Source organism: Ailuropoda melanoleuca, chromosome 1 (assembly GCF_002007445.2).
Source record: "Ailuropoda melanoleuca isolate Jingjing chromosome 1, ASM200744v2, whole genome shotgun sequence".
Classification (NCBI taxonomy): Eukaryota; Metazoa; Chordata; class Mammalia; order Carnivora; family Ursidae; genus Ailuropoda; species Ailuropoda melanoleuca.
Window position 1 is genome coordinate 192,952,434 of NC_048218.1, and position 26,720 is coordinate 192,979,153.

Genomic DNA, 26,720 nt, shown 5'->3' on the forward strand with positions numbered 1-26,720 from the left:
GGCCTAGCTCTTCAGTTCTCTTGGGTCTATTTCTAGGGGTGAAACTGCTGGCTCATATAGTAACTATGTTTAACTGTTTGAGGAACTTCTAGACTCTCCCAAAGCAGCTGCACCATTTCACACCCCCAGCAGCGTATGAGAGTTCTCATTTCTCCGCATCCTCGCCAACACTTGCTAGTGTCCTTTTTAATCACAGCCGTCCTAGGGGGAGGGAAGTGGTATCTCACTGTGATTTTGATTTGCATTTCCCTAATGACCGGTGATGCTGAACGTCTTTCCCTGCGCTTATGGCCCATTTGTGTCTCTTCTCTGGATCTTCTGCCCATTTCCCATGTGATTCTGATGTACCTGATTGGGGAATTCATTTCACACTGTTCCCTTCTAAGGATTAAAAGTCTAACCTTGAGCAAACAGTTGGCGAGAAAGAGGCTGAGGTGACTGAATGTGAAGATATCATTAAAAACCCAACCCCTGCTGGAGAGAAAAAAAAAAAAAAGCTAGCCTGCAGTCGGCGCCACAATAAGGGAAGCTCAGGAAGTGGGAGAGGGAGGCTGCATCTGTGTTAAATGCAGATGGATCAGGTTTTCAGCCCATGTAACACCAAACCAGCTCAACCACATAAAGGACAAGGAGAAATGTATCACCTCTCATAACAAGAAGTCCAATGGTAGACCAGTTTCAGCGGACGCACGGGCTCTTCCCACATTTTACCTCTGCTCTCCGCCATGTCTGTCTCTGTCCCCAAGCCTGGTGCTCCATGATCACAGGTGGGCACCCAAGCTCCAGTCTTGAGCACTCACACAGCAACATCCAGAGCCATCAGGGGACATTAAACCCAGCCTCACTAATGTCCCTATTTAACCTTCCCAGAAGCACCCAGAAAACTCCCCACATCTCATTGGCCAGAATTAGATCACATGTCCACTCCAATCACTAACAAGGAAAATGAAATTACTATGATTGGCTTAGGTTATTTAAGATTCATCCCGGCAGCTGGGAAGGCAAGGCAAGTTGCCCCCGAAAACACCTGGCCACCTGATACTTGAACAAACTCAAAGAAGGATACTTTTAGGCAGGCCACAGTGAACATCATCACAGTCTGCGTGAGATTATGGGGAAAAGCACTGGAAGAGACCTCGACCTTCTTATACTACTCTCCACCGATTTATAGAGATTTTCCTGAAGGATGTTATAGACCAGCCATAATCTTTTTAGTGCCTAGTAATGATCACTCTAAGGACATTATTTATGTGACTTCAAGCTGTCTATAAACCAGGCAGTGGCCCAAGTTCTCCTGGCTCTAAACGACTGTCAGGTCCAAATGGATGGTACTTGAAGGTGAGCCAGAGAAGGTGGGTGGGAGGGTGGGGGGTAAGTCTATGGACCCCTAGACTTCAGACCCACGAGGTAGGTGGTGCAGGTATCAAAATAAATCCTGAGAACAGCAGGTTCAGGAGAGGTGAGGGAACTGTAAATAATTAGCTGTTTTGGGCAACTTGAGATGGTGGTAAAAACTGTCCAGGAAAATACATGCAGAGTTCTCAGAATTTGATTTCTTTTTTAATCTTCTAGCAACAGGAAAAGGGCACAGTGAGGGCGAGTGGTTGAGGCTGACTTGGTGATATTTCATGGGGCCCCCACGCACCTGCTCTGTACCTGCATTATTGAGCAGCTCCGGCTTCAAAGCCAGTGACCAGTCACCACTGAACATGCCTTGAGAGTTCCAAACCAAGTTACTTTTCTTTGGAAGTCTTCTTGCCTCAGGAGACCTTGGAAAGCCAGTAGGAATGTGGAAGTAAGAGTTTTATTTAGAATGGCTGGGCTCTGCGCCCTGCACCCTCCTGGCCCACCTAGGGCCTGCGGAGCGGTTGCACCTGGGACACCCTCCGGAGGCAGAAGCAACAGGCATGCACGCAGCCTGGCTGCTTCTCCATCGCTTCCTGGGTGGCAGGCCGAGGGAGGGAACATGATGAAGTTAAGCAGATGACTTGGAGCTCAGGGAAGGTAAAAAAGGAAATAGGGAATTTGTCTGACAAATGCCGGCAAGCAAAACTAGCATCAGCCAGAGGCAGGAGGCTTTCTGTGATTGTTCCTCTGCCTCAAACCTCAGTAACTTTGCACAGGAAAAAAACTCTTGCACTAGTGCAGCCAGTACATGAGAGAACGTGGATGAAAAGAATGGAGCGTTTACTGAAGGCTTATATTGTACAAGGCACTGGACTAGAGGCTGTGGGGGGCGGTGTGCGGTTACAGCAGTTTACAATAAACAGAGATGCCCTGAAGGTCTTGGTGGCAGGATGAGGTAAGAGCAGAAAGGGGACCCTGCAGCAATTAAGAGCCAGACTTCTGAGGAGAAACGGGACTGGGTCCAGTTTACTAGCTGTATGACCTTTGGCAAATTACTTAACCCCTCCAAGCCTCAGCTTCTTTAACTGTGAAATAGGAATAAAAGTACCTAATTTATAGAATTACTGCAATAAGAGATGATGTATATAAAATGCTCAATACAGTGCTTGGCTCAAAATACCCCTCAACAAATGTCAGTTACTAACTGGTAGGTATTGTCAAGGGAGCAGAAATGACTTTGTAGTAGGGATAGCTTTAAACCTGTTTAAATTTATTTCGAACACTTCTTATTGTGAAGTATAAGACACAATAAGTACATAAATGTACAGCCCAGTGAATTATCATAAATTAAATAGATCGATTTACCACACAGGCAAAGAACGAGTATTACCAGGACCCCTGAAGACCCATTCTTGTCCCTTCTCATCAGTAACCTCTCTGATCCCCAGAAAGGTCACAGCTATCCATTTATGCTAATACTTCAATTTTCTTCAAGTTTAACTGCATAAGCATCCATCCATAAACGCTATCATGTACTTTGCCTTTTTAAGCAGTTTATATGAATGGAATTATACAATATGTATTAATATTACTTTTCCTCGTTTGTGAGAATCACCCATTTTCACATATAGCCCTAATGCATTCATCTGTAGTAATGTATACTATTCCATATGCTTCCATACATATTTTTACTACAAGGCACATTTGGTTGTTTCCACTTTGCAGCTAGTATGAATGCTATTGGGTGTTCTCTGGGATGTACTTAGACATGGTATTGCTGGGTCATCAGTTATGGGCATGTGCTATAGAACGAATGTGTGTCCTCCCAACATCAAATGTTGAAACCTAATGCCCAGCGTGATGGTATCTGGAAGTGGGACCTTGAGGGAGGCGATTTGGCCAGGAGGGTGGATCACCCATGAATGGGGTTAGTGTCCTTATAAAAGAGATCTCCTAGAGCCCCCTTGACCCTTTTGCCACGTGAGGGTCCAGGGAGAAAACAGCCATCTAAGAACCGGGACCTGGCCTGCACCAGACACCAAATCCGCCAGCACTTTGATTTGGGATTCCCAGCCTCCAGAACAGTGAGAAATAAATTCGTGTTGTTATAAGCCACCCAGTCATCTATAGTAGTTCTGTTGTAACTAAAGCAGTTATGTTCAGCTTTAACAGGTAATGCCAAATCATTTCTCAAATTGGTTGTACCAATTTGCAGTCTTACCAGCAACGTATTAGAAGCTAGTTGCTTCACATCCTTGTCAACACTCCGTATTTTTCATCTTTTTAATTTCTGCCATTCTTGTGGTACATGGTGGCATCTCATTGTGAATTTAATTTGCATTCCCCTAATTAGTAATGCTGTTGAGTACATTTCATATGCTTATTGGCCATTTAGATATTTACTTTCTGTGAAGTGCTTATTTCAGTCTCTTGCTCATTTTTCTGTTCAGTTGCCTTTTTCTTACTGATTTGTAGTTCTTTATATAGTCTGGATATGAGCCCTTTGTTGGCTTATGCTTCACAAGTATCTTGTCTTTTAAGGCCTGCCTTTTCACTCTTCATGGTGTCTTGATGAACAGAAATTCTTAGTTTTAAAGTGATCCAATTTATCAACCTTTTCCCTTATGGTGTTTTTTTTTTTTTTTTTTTTTTTTTTTGGTATCCTGTTTAAGAAATTTTTCCTTACACTGAGGTCACGAAGCTATTCTTCCGTATTGTATTCTAGAAGTGTTAGTCTTTTGCTTATTCATTTAAATGACACTCCAATTAAAACTGGCTTGAGTATGGAACAAAGTAGGGTCCAATCTCCCTTTTGCTCCATATCGGTATTAAATTGACCCAGCACTACATATTTTTTATTGAGATCTGACATATAACATTATAATAGTTTCAGGTATATAACATAATGATACAATATTTGCACATATTGTGAAAAGATCAGCACAATTACGTCTGATATCCATCACCACACATATACATTTTTTTTCTTGTGATAACTTTTAAGATCTACTTTTTCTACTCTTAGTGACTTTCAAATATACAATATGGTATTATTAACCATAGCCCCCATACTGCACATTACATTCCCATGATTTAGTTTAGAGTTGGAAGTTTGTACCTTGACCACCTTCACCCATTTGGCCAATCCCTCCCCCCCTCACCTCTTGCAACCACCAATATCTTCTCCATTTTCATGAGCTTGGGTTTACTGAAGATTCCACGTATAGGAGAGATCATACAGTATTTGTCTTTTTCTGATTAGCATAATGCCCTCAAGGGCCATCCATGTGGTTGCAAATGGCAGGATTACCTTCTTTTTTATGGTTTAATAATATCCCATTGTGTGTATATACACATAGATCTCTTCTTCATCCATACATCTATTGATGGACACAGGTTGCTTCCCTATCCTGGCTATGACAGTAAAAAACTACAGTAAATAATGCTGCAATGAACATGGGTGTGTGTATCTTTTTGAGTTAGTGTTTTCATTTTCTTCAGTTAATACCACAAGTGGAATTTCTGGATCATATGGCAGTTCTATTTTTACTGTTTTGCAGACCTCCATATTATTTTCAATAGTGGCTGCACCAACTTACACCCCCACCAACATGCACAAGGGCTCCCTTTTTCCCCACATCTTCACCAACACTTGTTGTCTTTTTGATAATCATTCTAACAGGTAAGAGGTGACATATGTTTTTAAGGACCAGTCTCCGGCCTGCAGTATTACCTTGGTTATACAGCAACCATTCACCTATGCATCGTTCTGTTTGTGGATGCCCTATGCTGTTCTACTAGTCTGTCCAAGGTCATACTCTCCTCATTAGTGTAACCTGATAATGACTCTAGTGCAGCAAGTCCTCCCTTCTAGTTCTTCAAGAGATTTTTATCTATTCCTTTTTTTAAAATTTTTTAAAGTAAATCTCTTTACTCTTGGCTACTTTATAATTTTTTTGATTTCAAAATAATTCCAAACCTATAGAAAAGTTTCAAGAAGAATACAAATAACTTTATCCTGAACCATTCGACTGTGAGTTGCTGACTTGTGCCCCATCGCCCCAATACCCTGAACAAGAATAGTCCCTTACATAACTACCATATGATCATCCAAAAAATTAAAAAGTCACCATATTACTATCATCTAATCCATAGTCCAGTCCCTGTTCAAGTTCTGCCAAGTATCCCAACAATGTCTTTTACAGGGCGCCTGGGTGGCTCAGTCAGCTAAGCATCTGCCTTTGGCTCAGGTCATGATCCTGGAGTCCTGGGGTGGAGTCTTCACGTCAGGTTCCCTCACTCAGCAGGGAGTCTACTTCTCCCTCTGACCCTCCCCCCTCTCCTGCTTTCTCTCTCGCAAATAAATAAAATCTTGAAAAAAAACCACAGCAATGTCTTTTACAGCAAAAAGGTATCATCTAGGATCACGTACTGGATTTAGTTACTGTTGTCTCGTTTCCTTCAATTTGGAATAGTTCTTCAGCTTTTTTCTTGGCGTTCAGAATTTTGACACTTTGGAAGGTTACAAGCCTTTCATATACTGTCCCTCATGTTGGGTTTATCTGATATTTCCTCACGATTAGATTAGGCTACACATTTTTGGTAGGAGTATTGCAGAGGTGATAATGCCATTGTGTGTCCTCACTGCATCCCATCAGATCTTGATTTGACCCATTATTGGAATTGGAATGTTGGTCACTTGATTAAGGTTTCTGTCAGGTTTCTTCACTGTAAGGTTACTCTTTTTACTTTTGTAATTCATAAATTAGGCATCAATTGAGACTATGTTTCTTAAAAATCTTCCCCCCGTTAATGTCCATTGATGTTTCTTGGGTGAATTATCACTGTAATGGTTGTCTAGTGATGATTTTGTAATCCTATCATTTCTTTTCCATTTATTAGTTTGCAGTCTATCTTAAGGAAGAAGTATTTCCTTTTCCCTATCTATTCATCCATTTATTTATATGTATCCATGTTATTCCATGGATTACTATCAGTATTTATTTTGATGCTTAAACCATCCCAGATGTGAACAATGATATCCCCTTCAAGCTGGCTCTGCCCTTTTGGTACGTTCCCATCTTGTATTTTCTGGGCCCCAACCCTGGAGGTAGTCGTCATTTCTTCGACAAGTTATGGTTCCTTTTGGCCCACTGAATGGTATTTAGAAACCAAGATCTGGGTACCTGGAATGCTCATTGCCATTAAGATGCTGCTGTTTCTCAGTCCTCTCAGTGACAGAGCTAAGGAATATATGTATGAATATACATACAAATACACACACACACACACACATATGTACTTAATATACACAATGATATGAATATGTACATAGCAACATGCACACACATACATATCTGCATTTATTTCTGTACCTATATATATTTAAAATCACAACCGCATCAATATCTCCAATTCCAAAACGACACCACAGAGTTCTTACTTTTCTCCTCTTCCATATTTGTAATTCCTTCCTCTGACAGTAAATAACTTCCTTCCTCTGGCTCCCATCATCTTCACTGTATTTATTTCCTAGGTCAGTGTCCTCTAGATATAATCACTTTCCCATTGCTACTGCCACCATTCTTCCCTACCAACACAACCACCCTCCCACTCAGGCTCTGACACCACACTGTAATGTTCCTCTTCCAGGAATGGGCACCCTCCTCACTGTGTTCAGGCATCCCAATCTGGGCCACCATCACCCCAACCTCCAGCATGGAGGCTTACCTTGTGAGATCCCACCTAATGGCTTTTGGACTGAATTATTCAGGAAGGAAGAAAAGGTAGAGAGAAAGGAAGGTGCTCAGCTACTTTAATTATTAGTAGTGAACATTAACTTGGGATAATCCTTGTAGCTCATCAGAAAATAGAAGCCATTAGAAGAGAATGACCTGACCCTCTCATGACCAAACCCATAGCCTGCCTGCATCTATATTTACGAACTTGACCTTCTCTCCTATCACAACACACAAACTGTGCCTATCTAAGACTGGATCCCCACCTCTTGGCCTGCTTGCTCTGAAACTTTTCACTGAACTTCTCTTCCCTTGGTTATTTCCATTGGCATACAAAACAGGCTAAAATATCCCCAGTCTTAAAAAGAAACCTCCCTAGAACCTTCACAGCTCTTCCACCTACTTCTCTGCCTTTTAGTTAAAACTTCTCAGAAGTGCTGTCTCTCCTGTCTCCACTTCCCAAACCCATTCTTTCCTCAACCCCATTATCACAGTCACCAAAACTGCTCGTCAATTAGCCTTCAAGTCGCTGAATCCATTGACTAAATCTGTCTTCCTCTTGTTTGATCCATTAGCAGCACTTAATACAGCTGGGCATGCCCTCCCTTTTTAAACACTTTCTTCCCTTGGCCTTCAATTTGGCCTTGGTTTGTCCCCCACCCCAACAGCCACTGTCCTATTCCTCTCTGCTCAGTTCTCTCCTGAGAGCCATAGGACTAAGTTGTCCGTTCACTCCCTGGGTGAGCACAATCCGTGCCAAGGCTCTGGATCATGGCCACACTGATGCCTCAATCTTATATCTAGCCCCAGTGTTTACCTAACAGCCTACTCAGCGTTTCTACTAGAAATTGTAATTTACATATTAAACATAACACGATCAAAACTGAATCCTTGATTCCTGCCCCCCCTCCCCGATCTTGCTTGTGTTGTGTCTCCACCTCAGTAAATGGCTGAGTTATTAGCTGCTGAGGCAAATCTTGGGCTTCTTATACTTTCCTCTCTTTCCCTCACCCCCACCCCCATCTAATGCAAGAGTAAGCCTTACTGGGTCTACTTTTATCTATAGATGTCCTAAATCTGATGACTTCTCACTTTCTCCATTGTTGCCATCCTAGTCCACATCTGCACCTCTTGCTTACATCATTAATAGTTTCCTACTGTTCTCTCTTCCACTTTATCCAAACTTCAGATAATTCTTCACACAGCAGCCCGATTGATCTTTTAGAAATGTAAATTAGATAAACTGATGACCCTGCACCAAACCCTCCAATGGTTTTTAATCACACTCCAAGTAAAACAATTCTTACCATGGAGAAGAGGTCCCTCCTGTTTGGACTCTGCCTACCTCTCTGAACTCATCTCCTAATACCATTTGCCTTTTTTACTCCACTCAAGCCTCTTCGCTGTTCCCAAACACACCGAACTTATTCTCCCCAGCCTGGAATGAACTTCTCACTACCTTCAAGAATCTGCTCAGCTGTCACTTCCTTATAGCTTGTCTTCGCCACTGAATCTTACAGAGCACCCTCCTCCCCCCACAAGCCCTATTCCATCTCCCTGAACTCTCTAGTCCTCGCCCTGCTTTAATATTTGCGTAGCCATTTACTATTCTGTGACATTATGTTTACTGTTCATTCCCCTCACACCCCGCCCAGCGTAAACTCCGCGAGGCCAGGACCCGTCTATCGTGTTGATCACTGTCTCCCTGACTCCTGGGACAGTGCCCGGGGCACAAAGGTAGCCTCTGCAGCACCAAGGTGTGGATGATTTAGGCAATGCCAGCGTGGCATGGTACTGTGGCTGAAAACCACCCCTGCCGGGTCCAAGAGAGTGCAGGAGTGATGAGCGAGAGTGGTACAGGGAGACCCATACGGTGATGAACAAGTCACTCCTATCCGGAGGAAGAAGTTGTAAGTGGTTATATAAACTCGGGACAGTAACTTCTGATGTTCCTGAAAGAGCACCACCTCAATGGGGATCCATAACTTGTTTTCTGCTTCTATACAATAGCGTCTTTCTAACTGCACAGATAAATTCATTTCCAGTGGAGGAAAATCACCTTCTGCCTTCGTTACTGAGGTTTCCAGGTTCTGTGTTACGCACCTGAGAGTGAGGAGTGTGGGCTCTTTTATTTTGGGTCCACATTTAACATGTGGCTCCTGCAAAGGCATTTTAAGAACACTGAGGTAACTCAAAATAAACTCCCGCCAGCAGGTGAGCCGACATCCTATTCAGCCTCAGCTATAGCAAAGTTGCCGGTGTCCTCTAAGCTTGAGATAAAAAGACACTGCCACTTCAACTCTGTGTTGAATGGTATTTTCAATGACGTTGTGGACAAGTTTCTGAGACTAGGGTGCACGTTACCTCAGGGAGATGCAAAGCAAAACTCAACTTTGCACACTGGACTGGTCTCTGGTTTGATGCTGATGTAGGGGAGCAGCCTGTGGCTATGAGATGGAAGAAAATGTCTTTGTCTCTCAGGCTGCACAGGCAGATAATAAGCAGGTGGTCCCAGGAGCAGGGCCTTCAACCCCTATTTTCTATATATTTGCCAGGCACGGGGGAAACAGAGCAAGCACAGGCTCTCAACCTGTGCTGAAGCCATTGACGAGAACCTAGTAGCAGGCTGGCCTGGGGCACACCTGGCAGAGAAGGGCGCCGCGGGAGGCTCCCCAGTCTGGGTAGGCCCTTACTGCTCCAGGACCAAGTCTAGGAAGGAGAGGTGTGGCCAGAGCAGAGTGGGACCCTGCAACTTGGCCAGGGACCTCAGGCTGCCACATTTGCATTTAAAAGCCATTATGGAGGAGAGCCTGGGTGGCACAGTGGTTAAGCGTCTGCCTTCGGCTCAGGGCACGATCCAGGCGTTCTGGGATTGAGCCCCACATCAGGCTCCTCCGCTATGAGCCTGCTTCTTCCTCTCCCACTCCCCTGCTTGTGCTCCCTCTTTCGCTGGCTGTCTCTATCTCTGTCAAATAAATAAATAAAATCTTTAAAAATAAAAAGCCATTATGGAAATGTAATTTACTTTGAAGACAAGGTTATAGTCAAAGCACACTGCTCTCTCAGCAAAGTGACAGTGACCAGGAGAGGAAGAGGGGAGACTGTGTAGGGTACAAACAGGTGAGGGAAGTCAAACTTTTTTGCACAGGGAAACTCTTTGATGTGTACGGAGGCCATGCCTAGTCATGCTCACCTCAAGAGGTCTGAAGAATTTCATTAAATTGAGGTATAGCTATTTCCCATTTAGGTTGACTTGGTTTGAGGGAGTTTCAGGGACTGAACTTGAGTTTCAGTTTTCAGTTTCTAACTTCCTTAACTGAAAAGCCATAAATATGGTGACCATATGCTTGAGTCTAAGCTGGGTTTAATACTGGAATGTCCCATAAATACAAGGCATATTATTATGGTCTAAAGAAGGCTGTGGGTCTGGGGTGTCTGGTTGGCTCAGACAGTAACTCTTGATCTTCGGGGTCATGAGTTCAAGTGTCACATTGGGCATCGAGCTTACTTCAAAACAATAATAAGGTTGTGGGTCTATTTGGAAGGTTCAAGACAACTGATAGGAAAAGTGGAAGATTCTTTGATTGGGATGAATACTTTACTAAAGGAATCAGCTGGGGAGGGGGGGTGGCATGGTCCTACCAGCAATACTGAGGCTGGAAAAACCTGGAGACAGACAGAGAGAGAGAGAGAGAGAGAGAGAGAGAGAGAGAGAGCATACAACATGAAATATAAAACATATATATTCAATAGAGAAGGTACAGTGAGAAACCTAAGAAGGGACTTGCCCCAATCGGCAAGAGCAGCAGAACCAGAGTAAGAGTCCAAGATTCTGTACCCAAGATAATGCCCTCAGCACCCCTGTAATAACACCTCCCAGGAGCTGGCCCTGAAAGGCCAAGTAGGATGAGAGAAGTTTAAGCAGATAGAAGAAGCTAGAAGAGGAGAAACAGATGGGAAAGAGGGGAGGAAGCAAAGAAATGGTTGGAGACCTGGGGGGTTAGGGGAACAGAGCAGTGACAGAAAACAAATGAATTATTAACTCATTCAAAGTATTAGCTTTTCGAGAATATTAACTCAAAACAAATTCCTAGTTTTCAGTTCACTTGGTCTGAATCACAGTAAGTTATTGCTACCCTTTCAATTGTTCCTTTGCTCTAATTCTTAAATCTTGAAAGGGTCAGATCCTATGGCTCACCGAAAGGGGGGAAACAGAATTATCCTGTGGGTTTCTGGCAAAAGCAATTATACATGTGGACTGAAAGATATCAAGCTAAGAACCGCAGGTTCCCAGCTCCTAAGCCAGAGAAGCTAAGGCCATCTGGCTGCTTGTTCAGTTCTAAGCAAAATACAACTCAGAGCTGCTATGGAGTCTCATTGGTTGACCAGCAAGCCACAAGCATCTGGCTTTTAGCAGTCCACATTTGCTATTAATAATGATTAGCCAATAATTTTTTAAACCATCACATGTTAGCAAGTCTTCTGTAATAAATTCCTGACTGATTTTCAAAGAGAGGACTTTGTACTGGTCTGACCCAGCTGTCTTCTAGAAATTCCCCAGACATCTGCTTAGTGTGACCAACTTTCAGGATAGATACGTTATTCTTCTGGATTTCAAGAACTAATCTATTGTGGTTCAAGGTCTGCTCCACTTCCTGGAGAAAGTGATTGGAGTGTGTCACTCCTGAGACTCATAAATCACAACATTCTTCCCAGGCAGTTGTCCTAAAGTCAACAGTGACCTGAACAGAGCTGTGATGTAGTCAACAGGGAGGCCTCCAAAAGTGGTGGAAAGGCACCATGTCATCCTTTTATTTCCCCCAAAGTGCTGTCTTCCCCCCTCCCCCGTATTCATCCCGTTTATCAGAATGATAAATCAGTAATCTGACAAACCACCCTCCCATTCTCATGTATCTAACCAGCTTGAAATGCCTGATGCTTCAGTGCTGCATTTCTCTGCCAGCGACAAGACTGGCAGCCTGGGATGTGCCAAGTTCTTGGCTCTCAATTGCAAAACAAAACAGTATAGGAGGGAATTTGTGAGTTAGCTGATTTGCAAACACTACAGCAAGTCACCGCGTAAACACTTGTTTTTGTGTACCTACTATTTCTCCCAGGAAGTTACCTGGATGCGGTCCTGACAGTGGCCAAATGTGCTGCTCAAGTTACCCTGCTTCCTTCATTCACATTTAAGTAGGCTCAGCTTATTTTGCACCATTAAAAAACAAAGACAAAAACAAAAAAACCTTCATTAAACAGTAATCACAGAGCCTCTCGGTTAATTATGGAAGGAGAGTCACCAAGGTCACTCACAATCAACATCAGGTCTACAGGTGTGTCCATAAAGGTACAGGAAAATGCCATTCAAATGCAACCAACTCAGGAATCAAGAGGAATTAAGAAGCCACACTTACATATACGGGGGTTGCTGGAAATTTCCAAGCACAAATTCATCCTGATTCCTCTACAGTAGAAGGTAATCTGGGTTATATGGACATTCTTTCCATGCCCCCAACTCCAAATACCAGTTTACTGAATGATCACACAAACCAACAACAACGTATACTGAGCACGACTGAACGTATGTGGGAAGCACTGTGACTCTTCCTCAGAAGCCTAACAAGGCAGGTTCTTCAACCTTCCGTCTATTTACGGTTGAAGAATCAGAGGATCGGTATACTTGGGTGACTTTAGTCCCAAAGTTGGTAGAAGCAGAGACACAATCTGAATACAGATACTCCTTATTCCAGAGCCTGCATTCTTAATCATTTTGCTAAATTCTCTCTCTCTCTATCAAAATAAAAATGGAATAAAACTTCTACATGACAAAAGCTTTTCAGATGACATCACAGAGCCCTGGCATTTTCTTCTCCATGTGTATCCCAGAAAGAACTTTCCATTCAGCTTCAGTGTGAATGCTAACTTCCAACTTACCAAAATTCAGGGTTGAAGCACCAATCCTCTGGTAGAAAAATAAGTTATAGTCAAGAAATTTCAATGAAATTGGAAAGAGGAAAAAGCTGCTAAGGATTGGGGTTTTTTTTTGTTTTTAAACATTTTCATACTATTGCAGGGTCAGACATTCCTAACCAAGCTTATCTAATCCAGTTCTTGCCCCAGGCAGGGTGTCTTAAATCATCCCAAAGACAGGAAGGTTCATGCAATTTGTAAAGATCTTACTGAATCCTACCTAGCTAAGAGGCAAGTTTTAAGTATCTCTTGCCTGTCTGAGGCTCTGCAAAGTGCTCTGGAGCTTTTTAGAGGAAAGGTACCGCACAGATGCAAATTAATAACTACATAAATCAACTCAATTCCCATAGGCATAACCATCTAACCCAACGAAAAGAATACACGAGGCCCCAGGCTGCAACGCCAGTCTTCTTCGGAAAATATATTTATTATTGATAGTGAGTGCAGTAAAGATGTCAGTATTCATGATAGAGAAGAGGTTGTATAAGCCAAGGTTGCCTTTATGTTTGATAAAAAAATGCCTTATTTCACTTGTAATCATAAACATTATTCCAGTAAAAGAGGTACATTTTTCTCTCCTTTTTGTCTTACTTATATGATCACCATAATAAGTTAAAATGAAGCAGCTCTTATATAGTCAAGGGAGAAAAGAAAAAGAGAAACCAACACGCCAGAGCCTAGATGACCCAGCACTGCTGGGGGAGGTATGGTGCCCTCTCCCCACCCCACTCCAAAAACCTTAGCCCCCATCCCAACCCCCTGCCCCAGCTCTGCTGGAATGAAGATTCACCCAACCCTGGAGCTTGTGAGAAGAAAGAGTTGAATAGAAAGTCGGAAAGGTGGAGAGGGCTGCCTTTCTCTTTTAATCATCATGAACAGGGTTGACTAACACTGCAGTGTGTCCTTGCTGGCTGATACCTGATCTAGACCTTGGCTTTTCAAACTGCAGTTGATCAAACTGGGATATGCTTCAGCTGGATCTGCTCTTTGGTGCTTCTCTTTAATCGTCTTCTCCTTAAATGGGTTACTTTCTTACTAGGAAAAAAAAATGTTCCGCCTCTGGAATTAACGTTGAGGAGTTCTGCTTGTTCGAAAAGTTGACTTTATCCTCCCTTCTCAAGCATGCTCTGCAAGAGAAATAGAAAACATGAGTTTTTACCAGCAGAAGGAGGGATCCCCAAAATGGCAAGAACTATTTAATACTATTTGTATTACTTTTCAAAGATCTACTCAAAAACACATAAAACAAGGTGCATGCTTCTTGGTCTCAAAATATTACTACCTTTAATGAACGCTATTGCTTAATCATGTATAATCTCCAAATGACCCCACCCCCACCCCTGCCGCCATACCAAGCTGAACCTGAGTGAGCATGGCCTGGATCGTAGCAGGGTGTGGACATGGGTGCTGTCTCACAACCATGGGCATTTGGGATGCATGGGAGTATTTCTGGTGGCCACAGGGACTGGGGTGAAGCTATTGTCAAGACAGCGGGGGTGGGGGCTGGGGTGGAGTAGAGGTTAAACCCCAAAGGCTCTGAGAGGACAAGAATCTCTCCCAGAAACCTCTGCCCATCCCAGGCAGAACACAGATGTTCGTGAGCTTGTAATGCTAGACGGACATACAAAGATAAGTATCTATTCCGAAATTGCAAAAATGGCCCCTACATCCTATTTGGTTATTTATTTTTGTGATTGGGGGTAGGGGGTGGTTCTCAACTATCAGATTAAAATTCTATAACTAGCCAAGGCAAGGGATATATTCTCTCTATTCTCAGAAACCTTTAAAAGACAAAAGTGATGCTTTCCCCTTTAGTTTTGAAATTATTCAGGAAGAGGAGGCTACGTCAGGCAGAAGGTTGCCTATAGTTCACACCTTCTTCCCTACAGCCCTCACCCTTCCAGCTCTTAACTGAGCTCCTACTAGGTAATCACTGCACTGAGTAAAGTGCTATGGGGAAACCAATACACAGGCCCATGGAAAATTAAGGCATAATATAATGTAATAATTTGCTACTTAAAAAATATACTTGCTAAATTTATGCTAAAAAGTAATTTTACTGAGTAAGTAATACATACAGTATAAAATTCAAGATAAACAAAAGAATACAGAGGAGAAAGTAATTAGAACTGGAGTGGTCAGGGGCGCCTGGGTGGCTCAGTTGTTAAGTGTCTGCCTTCAGCTCAGGGCGTGATCCTGGCGTTCTGGGATCGAGCCCCATGTCAGGCTCCTCTGTTAGGAGCCTGATTCTTCCTCTCCCACTCCCCCTGCTTGTGTTCCTTCTCTCACTGGCTGTCTCTCTCTCTGTCAAATGAATAAATAAAATCTTAAAAAAANCGCCGGGATCACGCCCTGAGCCGAAGGCAGACGCTTAACCGCTGAGCCACCCAGGCGCCCCCAGAGGAGGCTTCTAATAGGACCTTTCAGACCATCTCTCTGAGTCTTTCAGAATCTAGACAGAAGGACCAGAAGCGGGTTGGGGAGGGGTGAGGGCAGGGAGCAGAGGCAAGGACTTGGAGATAGGAGCAAGCCCAGTATGCATGGAGGGCAGAGGAGAAAGACCGGCCTAGCTAGAGGAGAGGGTGTACAACAAGGATGTACCGAGGAAAAGAGTGTCCAAAGGGCCCAGGGTGAAAGCCTGTTGGCTTTCTGGAAAAAACCTGCTGGCCTCTGGAAAAAACCTGGGAATCCAACACATGTCTTTAAATAGGAAAATGTCATTTAGGAGGGTTACCCTGACATCCTTGGCATAACGAATCCCACAGATGAGAGCCTGGAGGCAAGAAGACCAGGGCAGAGGCAGATTAGGAATCACGGGTGGGAATGAGAAATAGAGCCATAAAAGACATGGCTAGAAAAACAGAGGTGGTCAGACCTAAGGTATGATGATCCTCAGTGACAGGGGGAATGGAGGTGTCACCAAGAGAAATGGAAAAGTCAGGGGGAGAAGCCAGCCTGGGAATGAGGAAAAGGACTTAAATTTTGGGTTTATAAGAAAACCCAGATGGAAATGTCTAGAAGGAAGATACAACCTTGGGAAGAGATGTCAACAGTCTTTAGAGATAGAGATTTAAAGCCAAAGATGAAGAAAAATGATTGAAATAACAGGGCAGAACAGAAAGTGTAGAAGGACAAATAAGAGAGTGTGTTGGGTCACAAAAGCAAAAGATGGGTAGATTATCCTAAGAAGTCTATGTCCACAAGGCACAAAAGACCACATACCAAAGCAGGCAAACTAGTTTAGAGAGAACACATACAGAAATGGTCACAAAAGATGATACGCTCAAGGAGGAAGTAAACTAGAAAAGCCAGATGCATCTAGAGAAAACAGGAAAGACAAAGCAGATAAAGCAGAAGACTTGGCTCAGCAGAGCTGTCTTACAGAACAAACATCACAATGTGAGATTTCTCTCAAACACCTCATTCACATATGCTCTGTGTTTGTTGGAAAAATTAAAAATTGAGCACACACGATGTTAAGAGTCAGACCAGACAATGTCCCAGTATCCTAGTGTCTCATTTATTCTCTTGTGGCTTGATCCGTGTGAGACAACAACCATGTGTCCAACTATTTGGACAGGAAACGATGACTTCCACATATATAGACCATCTCACCACAACATTATATGGTAATACAAAATAAAAGTCAGTATAAAGTAGATTTATACTTGGCCCATCTAAAGGCATTCAGTTACTAAAAAAGATGATCACTTTATGAGGGATGCCATTTTGCATTTGGGGAGTTACACACTTACTACTTTTTTCAACATACCAATGGGAACTTTAAGCTATGATCTGTCTGATCAAGATTACATGGCTATGCCTCATTCTACAGTTTAGGTCCTATGGTTATGAAAGCCATGTGACAACGTGTAACTCTTTGCAAATGTTGCAAAATAATCTGCAGCCACCACAATATAATTAAAGCAACAAAGTGTTTTTTGAGAGTCAAGGGAATTTTTTTTTACTATCCTTCTTTCTGTAACCCCAAGCAAATATATAAGGGTAATTTTCCACCCGGATTATATAATGTTAAGTGTATCAGACTCTCTTTATAGTCTTTGAGAGAGACAAGCTAGGCCCTGGCTGGTTAGAAGATCAGCAGCCCAGTCTAATGAAAAGACTAACAGAACACTTCTGAGCAAATATGAAACAGAGAGAAATCACTACATTCACAGAATAGCCTGCTACATGTATTAAAATTCTAATTTTCAAAGACAGCACAACAGTTCAGCTAATTCACGGGTGGCTCTTTGGACAAGGGAAGGCTCCAGAGCCAGTCTACACGCATGTTGTAAACTGCACAAGGGTAACAGAGGTGATACAAAACCTCTTGACTTCAAAGACATTAATAAATACAACGTCAAGTTGAATTAAAAAAAATTAGATTGGCAGAACACTGTGTTATTACTATTCTAACTATTCCATAAAACCTGCTCAAAACCCAGGCCCAACGACGTTTGGCTGGAAGGATCCAGAGGCCTGGAAAGGTCTGTGTCATTTAGTGTCACCTTATAGGTTCTCCCACAGTCTCTGTATCGGTTCTGTAAGTAGATGCTTTTGGGCTGAATTTCAACACTGCATAAATTTAACACTGCATAAATTAACATAGGAAATTCCCCGAAGAATCAGGGAGAAGATTTGCAAGTTATAAAAAATTGCTTCCTTCATTTAAGGAACTGCTAACACTTAATCTTAATGTGGAGAAAGAAATTCCTTGCATTGGCTCATCATTCACGTATATGGGCCTGCAGAAAACCCTTTTATAAACAGCTGGGTAAATTACCAAAAGGAGAGAATGGCTCAGGCATCCGTACTGCTCTTTCCCCGAGTCTGTCTCTGATTCCAGCCACCGAGGAAGGAACAACTGGCAGCTCACGCTGTCAGACAAGAGCAGGGCCCCTGGAGACCGGAGATTGCCTGCCATTTCCATTTATTAAAATGATCTTCACTGTTTTCCTCAAATATTTTTGTTACACAGTAATCTCATCAACTGGTTTTTGAATTATAGCTTTCCTGAAGGGGTTGACTATCACAGCCACGTGTCGGCTACTGGATGTGTCAATGTATTTAAGAAGAATTACGGCAACCCTGGATTGCTAAACAATCATCATCAAGAGAAAAAAAAAATTTTTTTTTTTAAAGACACTATTCAGAATGCTTGTCTCTGAGCTCACCCAGCATCTCGCCAAGATTTCAAAAGCCCTAATAAAGCCGAGTACGGAAGCAGGAGGGTTTATGGGGGAGAACTAAAATGGGAATGTGTCTGAGTATACCTGAGTTTTTCCCAAGAAGGGACATGAAAAGTGGGGAGCAAAAGACAAGGGAGTGTGGAAGTCACAATGAGGAGAGGATGAGACAGAAACAAAAGTAATCAATAAATTCAATTTCGGAGGAACACAAAGAGAGCTTTGCCTGTGCACCAAGCACTACTCCCGACCACCTGAAAATCTGATTAGCCAACTTCCTGTTTTCTCACTCCGTCTCTCCCCGGACAGCCAGTGCTGCTCCTTCTTCTCCCTGCTTTATGCCTGGATCCAGTTTCATACCTTCTCTGACAAATGCTCTGTGTAATATTCAAATGAAGTTACGAGTAATTAACTGTTTACACAACTTGCTGCAATAACAGACAAAACACGAACATATTGCAGCTCTAACTCTTGAAGGATAAGCACCAGAAAAGAAATGCTTATTAAGAAAAAAGAGTCTATTACCATTGTAATATTTCTTCTATTAAATCCAAATTAAAAAAAAAAGAAAATGCCATAGAGCGACGATTACTCTCAGAAAGAGGTTGTGAGAAGGGTTCCCTACGATAGGAGAGACTGATAACACATGTAAAGTCTGGATTCAGTTCACTTTGATGTGACTCCAAGTCCAAAAGGACACCCCACCAAAGGATGGGAATCTACTGTGGAACACCCATGTGTTATCTTGAGTATAAGCAGCCCCGCTGGGCCATTAATAAATGTCATTAGGTGATGATGATAAAGAAGCCTCTGAACACAAGAAAAACATGCTCCCATAGGTCTTCCCAGAATATTAACCTTCTTGATTTATCTCTGTGCTCCCTAGGTGGCTGTCTGTGGACATCAGAAGCAAATGCATAGGGGCGCCTGGGTGGCTCAGTCGTTAAGCGTCTGCCTTCGGCTCAGGCCGTGATCCCAGGGCCCTGGGACTGAGCCCCAAATCGGGCTCCCTGCTCTGCTGGGAGCCTGCTTCTTCCTCTCCCACTCCCCCTGCTTGTGTTCCCTCTCTCGCTGGCTGTCTCTCCCTCTGTCAAATAATAAATCTTAAAAAGAAAAAAGAAAAAAAAGCAAATGCATAAAGAGAGGGGACCCCACGGTGGGTCAGGAGAGGGGAGCAGGGTACTGAAGTAACAGAGCCAAGGGAGGGTCTAGTCATGATCCTGAGCTGGCCAGGGGACCGTGTTACCTTGGTTCAGTGCCTCTTTCCTCCCTCCCGCCCATGAAAACCAGGTGCGGCTCCCCACCCAGGGGTACCTACAGTTTCAAAGGAGGGAACAGGAGGGGAAAAAATAACTTCTTTGTAAGGGGCTCCCACCCTCTGTTCAAGACCTCTTCTAATTTGTTCCTGAGGCTGAACTAGGAATAAGTTCCCAGGGTCGGTCTGATGAGACCTCTGCCAGATGGCTCAGACCCGAGAAGCTGTGACAGGTAACGGCAGGTCCTCAACTCCCGAAAGAGGGAAAACAGAGATTTAGCAGGGCCTCTGAAAGATCAAAGACCTCTAATCCAGGGTAGGCCAATGGGCTCTAGAGTATGTCTGTCAAACTCCTGTGAACAGAGTTACTTGGGGAATTTGTTGAAAGTTCAGATGTCCAGGTCCAACCTCAGACTTTCTGAACTATAATCTCCAGGGATGGGGCCAGATGTGTGCATTTCAAATGCACTCCTCAGCTGATTCTGGTGTTCACCCATGTCTGAGACCTGGTATTACAGAAAAACAGCACACTGGGTTTGGTACCAGGAACAGGCTAGTCTGGTCTGGACTTCGTCCCATAAACAGATCACTGACACCGTGAGTGAAAATTTTTCCAGGTGAGAAGACCTGGAAATTAAATTTATGCAGGTCACATGATCTCTAAAGCCTGTTTAGCTCTACAGCCTACGACTCTGTTCAATCATTTGGATGTACTTTATAATTCAGCTGAAAGCAATGATAAAATACAGCCTGCTCTGGCACTGGATTTTTCTTTCAAGAACGCTGATTTCTAAAGCGACAGTGACTACTGTGTTTTTAGACCTTCTTTACACTCAGACAACAGGGACGTGCCTGAGGCCTGGTCTAATACAAACTCAGGTCACAGGGGAGATAAAATACAATGTCCTCAAGAAGGCTGACGCTTCCTGCCATGGGAAATCCCTCCATATGCCCTGATCTTAATTAAGGTTTTCTATTTTGGGGGTTACCCAAGGACTGGAAGTGTCATTTCCACTTTGGAAAGGAAAAAGTGGATGTACAACATTGGGCTGAAGTAACTTCATATTAAGATCTAGCCTCATTTACCAGGGTCTCGACCTCATGCTCTCCACTACCGCCTGGTGACGTTCTGATCTCCCCAACGATATCAGCAAGAAGCATAGGCCTAAGGAATGCACTGCCTTGCTTACAAGATGTCCGCATTTCAATCCTTCCTTCAACTGAGCTACTTACTTGGCTATTGACCCACTGCCCACTTGCTGATTTAAGCTTATGCGATGGTTTTATCTTCTCCTGACTGGCCTCTATCGTCTGACTCCAGGCTCGACACTGACCTCTGTTCTTTGGCATCTCTGGGTCTGGCCCTTGCTTGTAGTCCCAGGCTTTCCTTGGCTCTTCTGACTTGGCTTCCTGCTCTGTCTCCACACTCCCTTACCGCCACGATCCACGGTGGGTAGGTGAAAGCCACTGCAGAACAGGGGGGTCTGAGGCTGGCTAGAGGGAGACAGCCTACGTTTTCTGATGGCCTTTATTAGCTGCCAGGCAGTGCTGCGACAGCTGTTTTTCAATACACTGCCTTCGGAGAAACTGGTTTTACCCCCTCCTAGTTCATCCTGCTACTTTGGCTTCCCTGGGGCTGTCAGGAGCATCAGCTCAAGGAAAGGGTACATAGCGGCGGGAGGCCAGGCAACATGCAGAAAAGTCAGAAGTACAAGTTTAAGGCTGACAGAAAAACCTACGAGGCAGAGGCACAAGTGCTGGAGGTCCCCAGAGCAGGGGTGCTGCCTATACCAAACAGACAGAAATGTGCTCACAGACGTGTGTTCCTGTGCACATAGACTCTTGCTCTCATGCACGGAAGTAGAACTAGTCCCACAGCATCACTGCTGAAAGGCCTTCGTGGATCACCTAGTTCAAACCCATAATTTAGCAAAGAAGAAACTGAAGCCCAGGTCACCATGACTAGACTGGAATTTCCAATATTTCCCACAAACTCTACCTTCCAGGGAACACAGAATGGTTGCCCAGAGTCCAGCCAGCTTCTGTACCAATTCTTTTAGCAGCAGGGTTAGGAAGAGAGTTGGAATGCTTCGATTTGCCCCCTAACCATGCTACCCCCCAAGCCCCCAGAGATGTTGCAAGAAAATATCAGGGCAGTGGGGTATCCAGGGGAACAGAGCAATGCAGATCTGAGAGGGGCTCTTTCTCTATCCTCTTCCCACCTTTTTATAAAGAAAAACTGAGTACATTTTGGCCCAGTAGTGGCAAATATCACTGGCTTCCCATTTCTCTCCCACCTTCTGTAGTCCCCTGTAAGGAAGGTGAACCAAGATAGAATAGGAATCAGGTTATAATGGTAAGAATAGGTAATTCAATTTTGGGGAGTTTATAGAAAGCTATGAAGCTAGCCAGATACGAGAAATAAAAGACACAGTCTATCAATCGATGTCCTCCTACATTTTTAAAAGCCGTAACTCATACAGCTAGCCAGTGGCTTTTAAGTCTTAGAAATAATAATTACAGCAATTTATTACCTCTTTACCCTTATGAAGAACACATAACTTAATATACTGGAAGTAACAGTCTAAATGTCTCATATCAACCCATGAGGAATTGTTTAAGAATAGCTGAAGAAAGACTGATGTGAGTAAATGGATGAAGAACGAAAAATAAGGCTAAGGAATATCCGGAAATTTTCCAATCAGTAAATCTATTAGTCTATAGAACAGGGCCTCAAGGGAACCAGTGAAAGCCCAATCTTATGAGTCATTTAAAAGTGGAGGGGATTTGGTTCTTGGAATTATTCCAAGGGGAAAACTCTTGCACTGTGCCGGAAATGGGCAATATGACCTAATGCGTTGTTGTCAGGTTTACCATTTTCCACATTAGCATGTCTAGGTGGTTCTTTGGATCTAACAAGGGAACACAAGAAGGGGAGCTGAACGGTCAGGACCCGCGACAACTGATGCTCAGGACTACTATGCTGCTGACGCTCCTTCTACCAACGGGCAGTGTCAGGGGTCCCAAGGTTAGACAAACTTCACACTGAGGAAAAGGGGACACGTGGTATTAGAGGAAAAGTGCTCAGGAAATGCTGGTATCGAGCCCCTGTGGCCATTTTGGTGTGGTCTTAAAATAGGGCATCTTTTTGCTGAGCTGCACCTTTGTCCATGGCCTTTAAAACCCCACCTCCTTATTTACCACCTTCAGTCTCCGTTATGACTTCATCTGATATTCATGTTTTCCTCTTCACTTCATGATCAGCGTTGACACTTTCTCTCATTGCCTTATTTCTGTATTAGTGGATAAAGGATGTCCCTTCTCACACCCAACTCAAAAACCAAATACCATGTTTAATTTTTTTGTTTTCATGGTAAGGTATATCTTGGTTTAGTTGTTACATTTACCATCATGACTTTCCTGGGTTTCAAGTCTCTCAACTGTAAAACCGTGAAAATAAGACTGTCTCTATTTACATCTCAGGTTGTCATAAAAACAAGCAAGAGAATGGATGTGAAATCACCTGGAAATCTAAAATACTATAGAAATACAAGGTATTGCTGTTTCTTGTTTTCTTGCCCATTTCAATGTTGCCCATCTTAGGATAAAAATACTTTGTGGACAGCTATCTTTGTATTATTACCTGGTGGTATATGCTCCCTAATATTTGAATATAAGAGTTGTGAAAACAATAGGTACCTCAAAACACACTTGCTGGAAAGGATATTAAATTATGTTGCAGATTGGGGGAGGGGGATCTCTTGTGGAATCAGTAGTAATAATTTGGTGCTTTGGGATGATCTGTTTAGTGATTTCAACATGATTTCAATATGAAATAATACAACTGAGGAAAGATGGAAAAATAAGATTTACCGAATACTTTATATAAATGTAATCCCCACAACACTGGGGATAACATCACCCCAATTCACAGACGAGAAAATTCAATGCCCAAGGTCACAGAGTTAGTAAAAGACAAAGCTTTCATACAAACCCAGATCTGCCCAGTTTGAACTCCCTACTGCACCGTGCGGCATATTTGATGTTGTCACAAAGCAACTTTGTTTTATTCTATAAATATATGCCGTTGATCCCAAGAGGCAAGGTGCAGATAATTCAACACAACCCAGACAGGCAGGGTGGAGTCGAAACTCCATATACCCTTGCAGTTGCCACTTTGGTAACGTTACAAATCACACTGTGCAAATAGGCATGTTTGTCAGACACCAGCATAGAAACCTACACTTTGTCACAGCCCTTCTTTGCACTAACTACTACCCCCACCTCGATGTGGCATTAATATCAAGTTAGAAAAACCCATGAGTCAGCCTGCAGGTCTCAGGTGCTTCAGTTAGTATCAGTATTAAAGGCTGGGGCTTGTTAAGAGCATATCAGAAGCTGTCTTTGACAAATAAAATGTACTAACTTAACATTAGCAACATTACTTCTACCAAAGACCTTTAAAGAAAAGAATCACCGGCACACTACTAGGAGTTATACAGCTGGAGCTACAAGTAAGAAACAGAAGAAAGCCTCAAGCTACTAGGCTTTTAAAGAAAACACAGGCTTTTAATAAATCTTGGTTATATTTTTTCCTACTAGTGTTGATGTTACTTTCTAGGTACCCAGACAACACCAACCCTCCCATAAATAACAGAAATTTATAGAGTGTTAGAAATTTACACTAAGTGGTTTTATTAAAACTATAGCAAATTAGACTGCAAAAAGGCATGCTGTGTAACTCAAACACTAGATTTAGTTGGGTCAGAAGGTCAACTCTAGGGAGTTCATCAGCAGAAAGAATCAGGGTTTCCAACAATTTCTGTCTGTCAGAACAACCTACATCCAACTGTTAAATCAGTTAAATGATAGGCAATTATGTGACCTGCCAGAATTGATAATTTGCTTCAGGGTTTATCATTAGCTTTTTAAAGCACATGAATTAGAGAAAACACATTCCTGTGAACATCAAATTATTCTGGAATGGGGGGTGGGGATCAAGGGAAGAGTATGGCTGAGATACATAAAAGTGATGGAAAGTGTTGCCTAAATCCCATCTCTGGCCTCCCTTTCCCTTCCCAATCCGGTGGGCTGTACCAACTGGTAGAAGATTGAACGGTGCGCGAAAGGTGGCTTTTTGTTTGTCTTTTGTGTTTCTAAACCAGGTTCTCTGCATGACTACTAGCCGCTCACAGACCCAAAGCTGCTGGTCCCTTAACTTGTATTCTTCCTCTTTGCTGGCTTTGAGTTTTGGCTCAGAAATATGGGGCAATGATCTTCAGGATACAATTACCATAAAAGACAAAAGTTCAAAGCAACTGGAAAAAAATATTTAGTAAGAATCTTTTTCTTCCCTGCAAGTAAATGAGTTAAAGACCTAGATGGAAGTTGATTACTAACTAATGGACTTGTTATGGCAATTTTTGATGATGCAACAACTTGTTTGGTGTATAAAGCTCTTCCATACGCATGAGCCTATTCAGTCCTCATCTTGCTTTCTTCTGGTGCCCCAGTTAACCTGGCCTGCACACCCACCTGTTTGGCCTGATTGACACAGCGCATGTACTGGTTGGCCAGAGCAGAGCAGCTGAGGGTCTGCTGGGTGTTCTGGCGGTAACACTGGAGAATTTTGGCCTGCAGATCAGCACAGACAGGATGAAACTCATACCTCCTGAAAACAAAAACAGGAACCAGTGAGACAAACTGTCTTCAATCAGAATGAAGATCAAGGCCAAAGAGTATATAAAACATTAAATAAGATATAAAGGTTGCAAGCATAGAAAAAAAGTTTCTAAAAATGATTTCTATGAAATTAAGTTCCAGTAACTGATACCACCATAAGCCTCTCCAGACACTGTAACGTTCCCAACCAAACCTATACCTAAACCAGGTGAATGGTGCCAATATGCTTCAGCCCAGTCAGCCAAATCAGAAACCTGAGAGCCCTAACTTCTCTCTTCCATGCCCACATCTAGTAGGTCTCAAAGTTAGAGATAACGCAGTCTGGTCCTCTTTCTCTATATTCACTATCATTACGTTAATTCATAATCACTTTTATCCTGGATTCAGGCAAAGCCCTCTAAACTAATCTCTTAGCTTTTGCCCCTCTACTCCTGCCTTCCAGAAGGTTCTTTCTAACACATATATCTGAGACCGTATCTCTCCCTACTGCTTTCTTTAAAAAATGCAAGGTCAACAGGCAAGTCCTTCTGGATCATGTTTCCACCTACTTTTTAGCCTTCATTCCCCACATTGCTGCAGCCTGACCAAACCACTTTCAAGGTTTGATCCACACACATCCCTTCATGTCTTCACTCACGCTGCTCTTGATCTTGGACATGCCCTGCACCCAAACTCCCACCCATTCCTATATATCCAGAAAATAACTACTTATCTCGCAATACTTGAGCAAGTGTTGAAGTGTAACCTTCTCTAGACAGGTTCCCTAGCTCTCCATCGAGGGTGGAGTCCACTAGTCCCTTTTCAGTGACTCCACGGACCCTGTATTAGCTTCTTCTACCACCTCTTTCCCCTTCCACTTAATGCTGACTACACCATAGCCTGGTGTAATTTACTAGCCTACATCGACTAGGAGGAAAATCCCAAGAAGGAAGGACTGTCTTATTTTCTTTGTGACCTCAGCTATTGATATGGATACCTCTTATAGAAGCCACGCAATAAATTACTGAGAATACAGATGGATGGAGAAAAAACATTTTTAAATTTTCTGGGCTAAAATTTTACTAATTATACTTACAAATCTCAGATTTTAGTTAGATTTGCTTTCAGTGAATATGCAGTACCAAACACAAATGCCTCCAAATATCTTAAAATATACACTTGAAAAATGATAACAAAATCAACCAAATGAATTATACCAATGAAAAGGAAATATTCCTGTTAAGATGGTAGAGGAACTTGAATTATAAGGACTAAACAGACACAGAAAAAATACATAATATTATCACTTTTAATCTAGGAATTCATATTTTTTTTTCAAATTAGTTTTGTTTAGTACAAAAGGCTTCCAGTTTTTCATATCAGTTCTTTTTTTGCAATTTACATTTTTTTATTTCTGTAGTAATCTTGAAATAGCATTATTTTATATTAAATGGGTTCTAAAAAAAAATCCTAGAGAATACAGGGGGAATACTTCTCATCAATAAGGAAACCCCTGGGTGACGATTTGTCTCATTACTTTTATCCAACACACTAAGCTAA

The 26,720-nt window shown here is 42.7% G+C and overlaps 1 non-coding gene across 1 annotated transcript; it reads right to left on the reverse strand.

Moving 5' to 3' along the window:
- Positions 1-13,456: 13,456 nt before the first annotated feature.
- Positions 13,457-25,194, reverse strand: LOC100467942. Its single transcript, XR_004629034.1, has 2 exons — positions 25,035-25,194; positions 13,457-14,182 (listed from the first exon to the last, which is right to left on the reverse strand). It is a non-coding gene; the product is annotated as an uncharacterized LOC100467942 (transcript).
- Positions 25,195-26,720: the final 1,526 nt, after the last annotated feature.